Source organism: Pteropus alecto, unplaced genomic scaffold (assembly GCF_000325575.1).
Source record: "Pteropus alecto unplaced genomic scaffold, ASM32557v1 scaffold304, whole genome shotgun sequence".
Taxonomy (NCBI): Eukaryota; Metazoa; Chordata; class Mammalia; order Chiroptera; family Pteropodidae; genus Pteropus; species Pteropus alecto.
The window spans coordinates 536196-544874 of NW_006435869.1; the positions used below are offsets into that span (position 1 = coordinate 536196).

An 8679-nucleotide genomic window follows, 5' to 3' on the forward strand; every position below is an offset into this window, starting at 1 on the left:
CCCCGCATCTCCCCCCGCAGTCCCGCATCTCCCCCCGCAGCCCCGCATCTCCCCGGATGGCTCGGTGACGACGGGGAGAGTCATCGAGGGGCCAGCCGTTACTCAGTCTCCGGGGTTCGTGCGCGGGACAAGGCGTGTTCTGTGAGGTCCCCGTCCCTCTTTCGTCCCCAGAGGGACTCGGTTTCTCCCGAGTTTTCGCGTTTGTGGGGTAGGGTCTCGGAACCGCCATGCTGTCCCCGGCCTAGCTCCTCCTAGGATGGCTCGGTGACGACGGGGAGAGTCATCGAGGGGCCAGCCGTTACTCAGTCTCCGGGGTTCGTGCGCGGGACAAGGCGTGTTCTGTGAGGTCCCCGTCCCTCTTTCGTCCCCAGAGGGACTCGGTTTCTCCCGAGTTTTCGCGTTTGTGGGGTAGGGTCTCGGAACCGCCATGCTGTCCCCGGCCTAGCTCCTCCTAGGGGCGGCGACAGACAACGGCATTTCCAATCTCTCACCCGAATTGCCAAACGCCATCTTCCTCTGAGTCATAGCATCGTTATCAACTATTGATGTTTGTGCTGCATTTCAAACTATTAAAATTCAGCTGAGTAAATTTGAAGATAATTGGCTTTATTCCACGATTCACCAAATGGGGCAGCATCACATCTAGTAAATAGAAAGGTGCTGGGAGGAGCTCTACAAAATGGAAGGAAGACTTTTACCGGCAGAAAAGGAGCCGCACTAGCGGGTTATTGGCGGAAGGAAAGCAAGGATTGTTTCAGGCAAGGTCACCTTTCCTTTAGAAGAAGGAACAGCATGAATCTTATTGGGCAGATTAGTGTTGATCAGGAAATTCTAGACTGGTTTAAAATTTCATTCCTGGGGGAAGATGAAACTGCAGTTAAGTACAGCCATGCACCCCTTAACCTCTGGAGTCGGCGGAGTACCTTCTAAGAAGTGTGTCCTGAGACGATTTTGTTGTTTTGAATTCACTTACACAAACCCAGATGGTCTAGCCCACTACACTTCTGGGCTGTGTTACAGCCTATTATTGCTCCTAGGCTACAAACCTGTGCAGCATGGTACTGTACTGAATACTGTAGGCAGTTGTAACAATAGTGGTATTTATGAATCTAAACAAAAAAGATACAGTATAAATATGATATACAAGGAAAAAAAATGGTGCTCTTGTTTAGGGCACTTACCATGAATGGAGCACGCAAGACTGGAAGTTGCTCTGGGTGAGTCAGTGAGCGTGAAGGCCAGTGACGCTTACTGTGCATCACTGTGCCTCACTGTCCGCTTCTGTGGACTTCCATAAACGCTGTGCAGTTACAAGATTAAATGAAGCACAGGAAAAAATGATGCAGTCAAAAGCTATGATAAACACAAGATGTATGAATTTTTCAGATCAATTAAAATCTTATGGCCCTATATGTGGTCTGTTATTGACCAAAACGTTGTTATGTGGCACATGACTGTATTAAGTTTTGGGTTTGGTGATATGACTTAGCACGAGTGAATCCATCTGGGGCCTGTTGTCTCCTTTTTAATAAAACAGACCCAGTATTTTAATTATTTATCATATTCCCACAGTCAATGGGTGACTGTTTTTAAAAGGTTTATTTTGTATGTGTGAATATTTTAACGAGACAACAGCAGCTAATAACCACCTAGAGACGTTGTATGAAATTCCTGTTCCCCTCCCCCAGGACCTCCCCTGGGCACAGACATCATGTGGGAAGTCCTTTGAGCCGAGGCTCCTCCTTGAAACTTTCCTGGGTGTTGTGCTCACCACAGTTCCAGATCAGCACTGCCTCTCCTTGAGTTCATCAACTTTAAACATTTATTCACTTTATTTGCGCCTCAGTTTTTCAATGAATAAAAATTTATTTAATCATTTCAACCTGAAACAACATAAAATATTTTCAAAGATGCAAGAAACAGGTGAACTTCAGAAAAAAAAAAATTCCAGTATTAACATTGCAAGTATTAAATTTTTCATTCCCTTTTTTTCCTCTCAACGTGGGTAGTAATATTCTGAGGTTTGTTCTTTTATTTTGGGTGAGTTCAAATGGATTCCCAGGGCTTACACTTACAGACCAGAAGTGTTCAAGTATGATTCATAGTTCATAAAATAATATCTTGCCGTGAAAACAATAATTAACTTATTTTTGGAATGCAGTAGACACTTGTGGGTTTTCTTGCTGAGCTAGCAAAGTGCCTTGCAATTTTCTTCCCTCCTGTACACATAAACACAGGGTTTGAGTGATTTTGCTAGACTGTTCAAACACTGGGTCTGTGTATCTAAAATATCAGTGGAAAACAAACGAACAGGACAAACAGAGACTCATAGACATAGACAATAGACTACTTAGCGGTTACCAGAGAGTGGGAGGGAGGGAGAAGGTGGGGGGGAAGGGGGCGGGGGGGTAGGTAGGGTTAAAGGGGTCAAATATATAGTGACAGAAAGAAATCTAACTATGGGAGGTGAACACACAATGCAATATATATGTGCCTTACTGTTGAATTGTGCACCTGAAACAGTGTTTTTTGTTAACCAATGTTACCATAAAAAATAAATATTCTTTTTTTAAAAAAGAAAACATTATGATGAGTGAAATAAGCCAGACACAAAAAGACAAATACTGCATGGTTCTAATTATATGAAATACCTAGAATAGGCAAATTCATAGAAACAGAAAGTAGATTAGGGACTGAGAGGAATGGGGAATGAGGAGCTACTGCTTAGTGGGTACTGAGTTTCTTTTTGGGGTAATGAAAAAGCTTTGGAAATAGATACTGGGGATGATTGCATGACATTTGAATATAATTAATGCCACTAAATTGTATACCTAAAAATGATTTAAATGGTAAATTTTATGCTACCTACATTTTATTACAATAAAATAATTTTTTTAAACACACACACACAAAATATCAGTAGTGGTCCCAAACAAGTCCACTAGAGATTAGAGACTTGAGGCCAGTGACAGTGACTTTAAGCCAAGGCCCTCTTGAGCCTTCAAAAATAAGTTCTTGAAGGCCCAGTGGTGCTCCCTGGGGAGCCTCCCCCTGCAGGTGTCCTACCTGCTTACGCCTCCATGGAGGAGCCTTTACACTGAGAGAAGCTGCAGCCCTGGAAAGCTGGGGTGTGTGTGAATGTGGAGGGGGAGTTGACGTCCTTTCTGAGGTTGTAACAGTAATTCCTTTGGTTCTGTTTCTAAATACAGGTTTGAGTTTTCTTCATAGTGTAGGTGCACTCAGAGTGTAATTTGTGCACATTGAGAAAGTCTGTGAAAGCCAGGAGTCTGTGTCCTGGGTTACGTGGTTTTTTGAACTGGGTGTTCATTTGGGTCAGAACCTTACACTGAGCGTTTCCAGCTGAGCGTTTCCTCACTGTGAGATGAAGCCTGAGAGAGGGAGCGTTTCCATTATTCCCTGGGGAGAGGAGGGTGCTGGGTCCCAGAGTTCATTCCTGGGGCGCCTCAGGTGCCCCTCCCTTCCTTCCCTAGCAACTGACCCACTCCAGGGGTTCTGTCTCAACAGGAGAGTCTGGAATGTGGAACCTTCAGCAGGCGGCTTTCCTTCTGTCCCGGTAAGCGGGCTGCTCACCTGAGCTGATTCTTTCCTTTGGCTCCTTTATGGACTGTGCAGTGCAGCCCTTTGCCTCCAGGTCCCTGAGCACCTGGGCTCTGACAGTGTAAGATGACTGACAGATACGAGGTGAGAAAGCAAGAAAATTGTAGAAGCAAATGGAATTTTTGTTCCTATTAGGCAAGAGAACCTGAAGATATGAAATGAATGCAGTTCAGTTTTCCAGCACATTTTTCATTTTTACATCAGCATATTTGCATGTCTTTAGAAAATATTGATGTTTAAAAAGCTAATGTAATCTATTTTAACTGATGGGGGGACAGCTATTAAAAGCTTATGTAACTCTGAAAAATCCAGTACACTTTAGGAGCTAAACTCAAACCCCTAATGTGTTACAATATGCTGCTTACTCCTGAAAATGCCCCCAGCGTGAGACAGAGGAAGGACAAACTGGGACTTTGCATGTCCTTTTAGTTAGCAAGAGATTTGAATATTTTCATTTTGTGTGGCTTACAGTTCTATAACTGTTAGTATTTAAAGGAATTAAATCCTGGAATGGTTTCCTAAGTATAAAAATTCAAAATAAAGAATGTAAATTTCTGTATTTATTTTAAATAATTTTATACGATAGGAAAGTCTAACAAGAAGACTCACTGCCCAAATATCCTGGTCCCTCCAGCGCTGTTACTCCAGCCACTTCCCAAATACATGTTTTGATCATTTCTTGAGCCTCCTGTTAGTGTTGCTTTATGTAAAAATAAGCAGTTTTGCACGCATATTTTTCTTACCCATGTTCATTCTTGTAGTGAGCAGTTGGACTCTGCATTTTTGATGTTTGACTGCTGACAGCCTAAGCCTCCCTCTCTCCTGTCCTTGTTGTCCCACATTTGGACAGCCTGATGAGAAAGCCTGGCGGTTTCTCCTCCAGAGCAGGCAAGAGGTTCAAACCATAAAAAGCCATGCCTGTGTGCAGAACTCTCGTCCAGGACCCATATCCTAGGCCCCCACCAAACCATACCAGGCTCCATTTTTTTGCTCTCAGAAGCCATGTCACAGCTGCTTGAGAGACCCGCCCTGCCTTCCCTTGAGACCTGTAGTATGTGATTCATAAGACTTTTCCAACCCTCTGTGTGTATGTTGGGTGGGAGGGGGGTGGCACACCAACATCACTCTCCTCTGCACCTCTGCAGATAACCATAAAACTTTTACCATGAGCCTCACATTCCTACATGACCACCCCCGTGGGTCTGTCTTCTCTTGCTCTGACCTGCTCACCTGCTCTGCTACCTGGTGGCGGCCGCACTGTGGGCTGCTGGGTGTTGGGGAGCTGGGGCTGTGAGCTGTGCCGCCCCATGTGGCAGCGTTGACCCTGCCAAACCCCAGTTCTGTGTGCAGCCGGCTAGAATGCGCAGTTTTGAATTCCTAGGCATTTGGGAGCAGGCGTGTGAGGCGGGGCCCTCCTACAGGCGGTCCTGGGTGGATGTCTTTGCTGGGTATAATCTATGTGTTAGAGAGAAGCTGTGACAGAGGGTGGGTTGGTCCATACATAGCCTGGGCGAAGAAGAGAGGGACTACACCCTGTGCAAGAGGCAGGCCCATCAGATGGTGCTCCTGAAACAGCTGTCATTTAAAATAGAGAAGAGATGGGGACAGGCAGCCAGCAGGTGGCAGGTTCATCCACAGTCCTAACACCAGAGGGCTCCCCAGGACCCTTAAGTGCCCTGCTGCTGTGGCCCCTGGTCTATTGCAGCAAAGACCCTGACTCTCGGGGTTACAGGGGGCAACACTCATGGCCTCACTGTGGCACAGCCAAAGGATTCGTTCAAACCTGACTTAAGTCTAGGGTTCTTAAACCCTGTAAAGCAACCTGTTGTTATGCGGAGGCGCCTAACCCTGATGGCACTGGTTAGAGGTTATCTGGAGGGAAAATAGAGAAATACCAGGGTAAACAGGACCCCTTCCCAGAAGTGTATCCAGTGACCAAAAACACAAAACAGGGAAGGACAAGGGGCGGGGGGAATGAAACAAAGCTGTACAATTCGAGCCAATTATTTTAAAATTTCTGCAACAAAACAGGTACACTGCTAGGCTTTGGGGCCTCTACAACGTAGGTTCTGAATTCGTTTTGCCCTCTGCTGTAACCCACTAATTCAGAAACCTTCAAGCAGTGAATCAATACTGGCTCTGAAACTAGTTATACTTGGGATCCCACTAAATTTAAGCAAGTTCCTACTGACAGTCTTAGGTGGTGCTACTGAATGTAATATAGAAAACAGATCGGACAAATGTTTCTCCTTAACCATCAGAACTCTGGTCTTGCCTAAATTCTCCATGGTCGCAACACCTATAGTTCTAAAATATTCCACATTGAGCAAGGATGCTCTGAGCCAATGATTAATGATTAAAGGAAGTATTTTCCACTCACAGATTGGCTTCATAAAATTGGATCCAATGAGCCTCACCTCCCAGATAAATTAGTTAGTGTGGCCAATGTAAATTACACAGGGCCTTGAAGGATTGAAAAGTGTGTACATAAACCCTAGTTAGTGAATGGTAGATTCTCCCCAGTGCTCCTCCTTTGAACAGCCTGTTCTTAATCCAGAATAGAATGAATGGATTACAGTGGATTACCACAACAAACAGACCTATTTCCACTCCCCAACATTATGGAAATTACCGACTCCAACCACTCAGCAACTGGTAAATATCCTGCTGTCCAAGATTTGGCTAAGTCTGTTCTGTTCAGTGCCTATTTCAACAGCCTCTAGGCTGGACTTGGCCTTCACCTCTGAAGATACGTGATACGTCTTTACTGGGTTATCTTCATGGGTCTTCAGCAGTTTCGCCAACCCACACAACTATTGCAGGCAAGACCTGAACCACATCCTGGATTGTCCAAGAACACAGGTAGGACATTAGGACATCACATTAAATGCATCCTCTTCTGAGGACATTAAGGACATAGAAATATTGAAAAAAGGAGCTCGCAAAAGTGGATGGATGCATATGACATGAGGCCCTGTCAACTTTGTTAAGTTTTTGGAAATTATTTGATAATATGAGACTCATTCCATCCCTGACATGAAGAAATGTAGCACACACATAATCTACTAGGTTCATTTGTTGTTCTAGAGGTAATTTTCCTTGTTTACAAAGTATGCTTTTTTTTTTTTTTTACCATTTATGCTGTTATTTGCAAATTAGCCCACCTCGAATGGCCACCCCTACATAAAGGCTGGAAACTCTCTTCAAATTGCCATACAGCTGGCACTTTTGTTAGTGACCTCAGATTGTCCACCATAGAGGCTTCAGTGACCTCTCATGCCTCCTGGAGTGACCCATGATGTCCTTAAATTGTCCATAGGCTTCTGATATAAGAACCTGCACTAGGTCCCACATTATATGTCATCAGAGCTGCAATGATCTCTATCGAAAGTAGGTAGCCCTGATCGCCTATCCAGCAATCCATTATGCCTTGGCACCTGGAAACAGCACCCCGATAGCTTAGCACAGCTCCCAAGACCCCCTCGAGACATGACGAAACCAAACCTGGGCCCCCTTGGATGGTCTTTTCATTCCTCAGTCACTCATGAGATGCCATGGAGCTGGATAAGGTCCCCCAGTGGCCACACCCCTAGGCTCCCTGGGGAGCTCTTTAGGATTCCCTGAGTGAAAAGTGATGGAAGTTCACGGACTTCAGGGACGACATTGCCTCCTTCATACATGGGGGAGCTCAGGCTTAGTTGCTGCTTTTCATGTCTTAATTGGAATGTCTTTGAAAATGGAACAGACCCAAAAATCATCACAGCTGACCAGTTATCACATCAAGAAGTTTTCTCAGCACTGACCCACAGTCGACACCATCTTCACATTTACTACTTCTGGATTATTCAAGAATTCTGGGAACCTTTTACCTCAGTTACCCTCATTATAAATCAGAGTAACACATTTCTCTACATATATTCTGGGCATGTCTTGAAATGGCTGCTTTTTGATATTTCTTTCTAATTTTGCAGTTAGTGGTTCACCCCATGACCTCAATTCTCTGATAGATTTGTTGCTTTTAAGTTTCTTGGCTTCTTTACTTCTGAGGACTGGAAGCTGGCTTCTAAGCTCCTCACACAACACACCAGAGACAGTCTGACTCCTTTTCTAATGTTTACCACTGATGGCTTTAAGCTTTCATCCCTCCATCCTCCACCTGTGCCCCACATCTGTACCTGGTGATAAGAAAGCCTGGATGCTCCTTCCTTTGGTTCTGGCAAGTGGTTGAATCCACAAGAGGCCCTGCCCCTTGCTGAACGCTCACTCTAGCTACCCCCAGGCTCAGTAAAGCCCCAGGCTGGGCTCCTTTCCCTGCCATCTCCAGGCGTGTCCAGGCGTGCTTGAGAGGACCGCCCTGCCCTCTGCAGACACTCCCGTTATGGAAATCCTAAAGCCTTTCATACCGTGTGTGTGTGTGGTCATTAGTGTGGACCCCTAAACCAAATCTTGGTGGGGGTCCACCTGCCTGTCCACGTGACCATAACACTTATAGGACAGTTAACATCGTCCATATTGTGCAATTTTTTCCCGGCTTTATTGAAATATAATAGACAATTAGTTGCTTGTATTTACATTGTACAATTCAATGAGTTTTTTTTTCAGTAATAGTTGGCATACAATAATATATCAGTTTCAGTTGTATAGCATAGTGATCAGAGATCCACATAACTCATAAAACGATCACCCCACTAAATCTAGTACCCCTCTTCCCCCTTACATATTTATTACAACATTATTAACCATCTTCCCTCTGCTACATTCAACATCTCCATGTCTATTCTGCAACTATCCATTTGTACCACTTAATCCCTTTGCCTTTATTTGTCGTCACCCCAACCCCCTCCCATCTAGTAGCCCTCTAAATATTCTCTGTATCTATGAGTTTATTTCAGCATTTGTTGTTGTTCTTTATTTTGCTCTTTAGATTCCACATGTATGTGAAATCATGCGATATTTGTCTTTATCCATCCAACCCATTTCATTCAGAGCACTACCCTCTAGGTCCATCGAGGCGATATCCTTTTCCATCCCCTTCTTTGTAGTCAGTGTGTATCTTTTAAT

The 8679-nt window shown here is 44.6% G+C and overlaps 1 protein-coding gene across 1 annotated transcript in view; it reads left to right on the forward strand.

Moving 5' to 3' along the window:
* LOC102877736 (zinc finger protein 709-like) overlaps positions 1 to 8679 on the forward strand; it is a 16563-nt gene that overhangs the window by 346 nt on the left and 7538 nt on the right. The window lies entirely within an intron of this gene.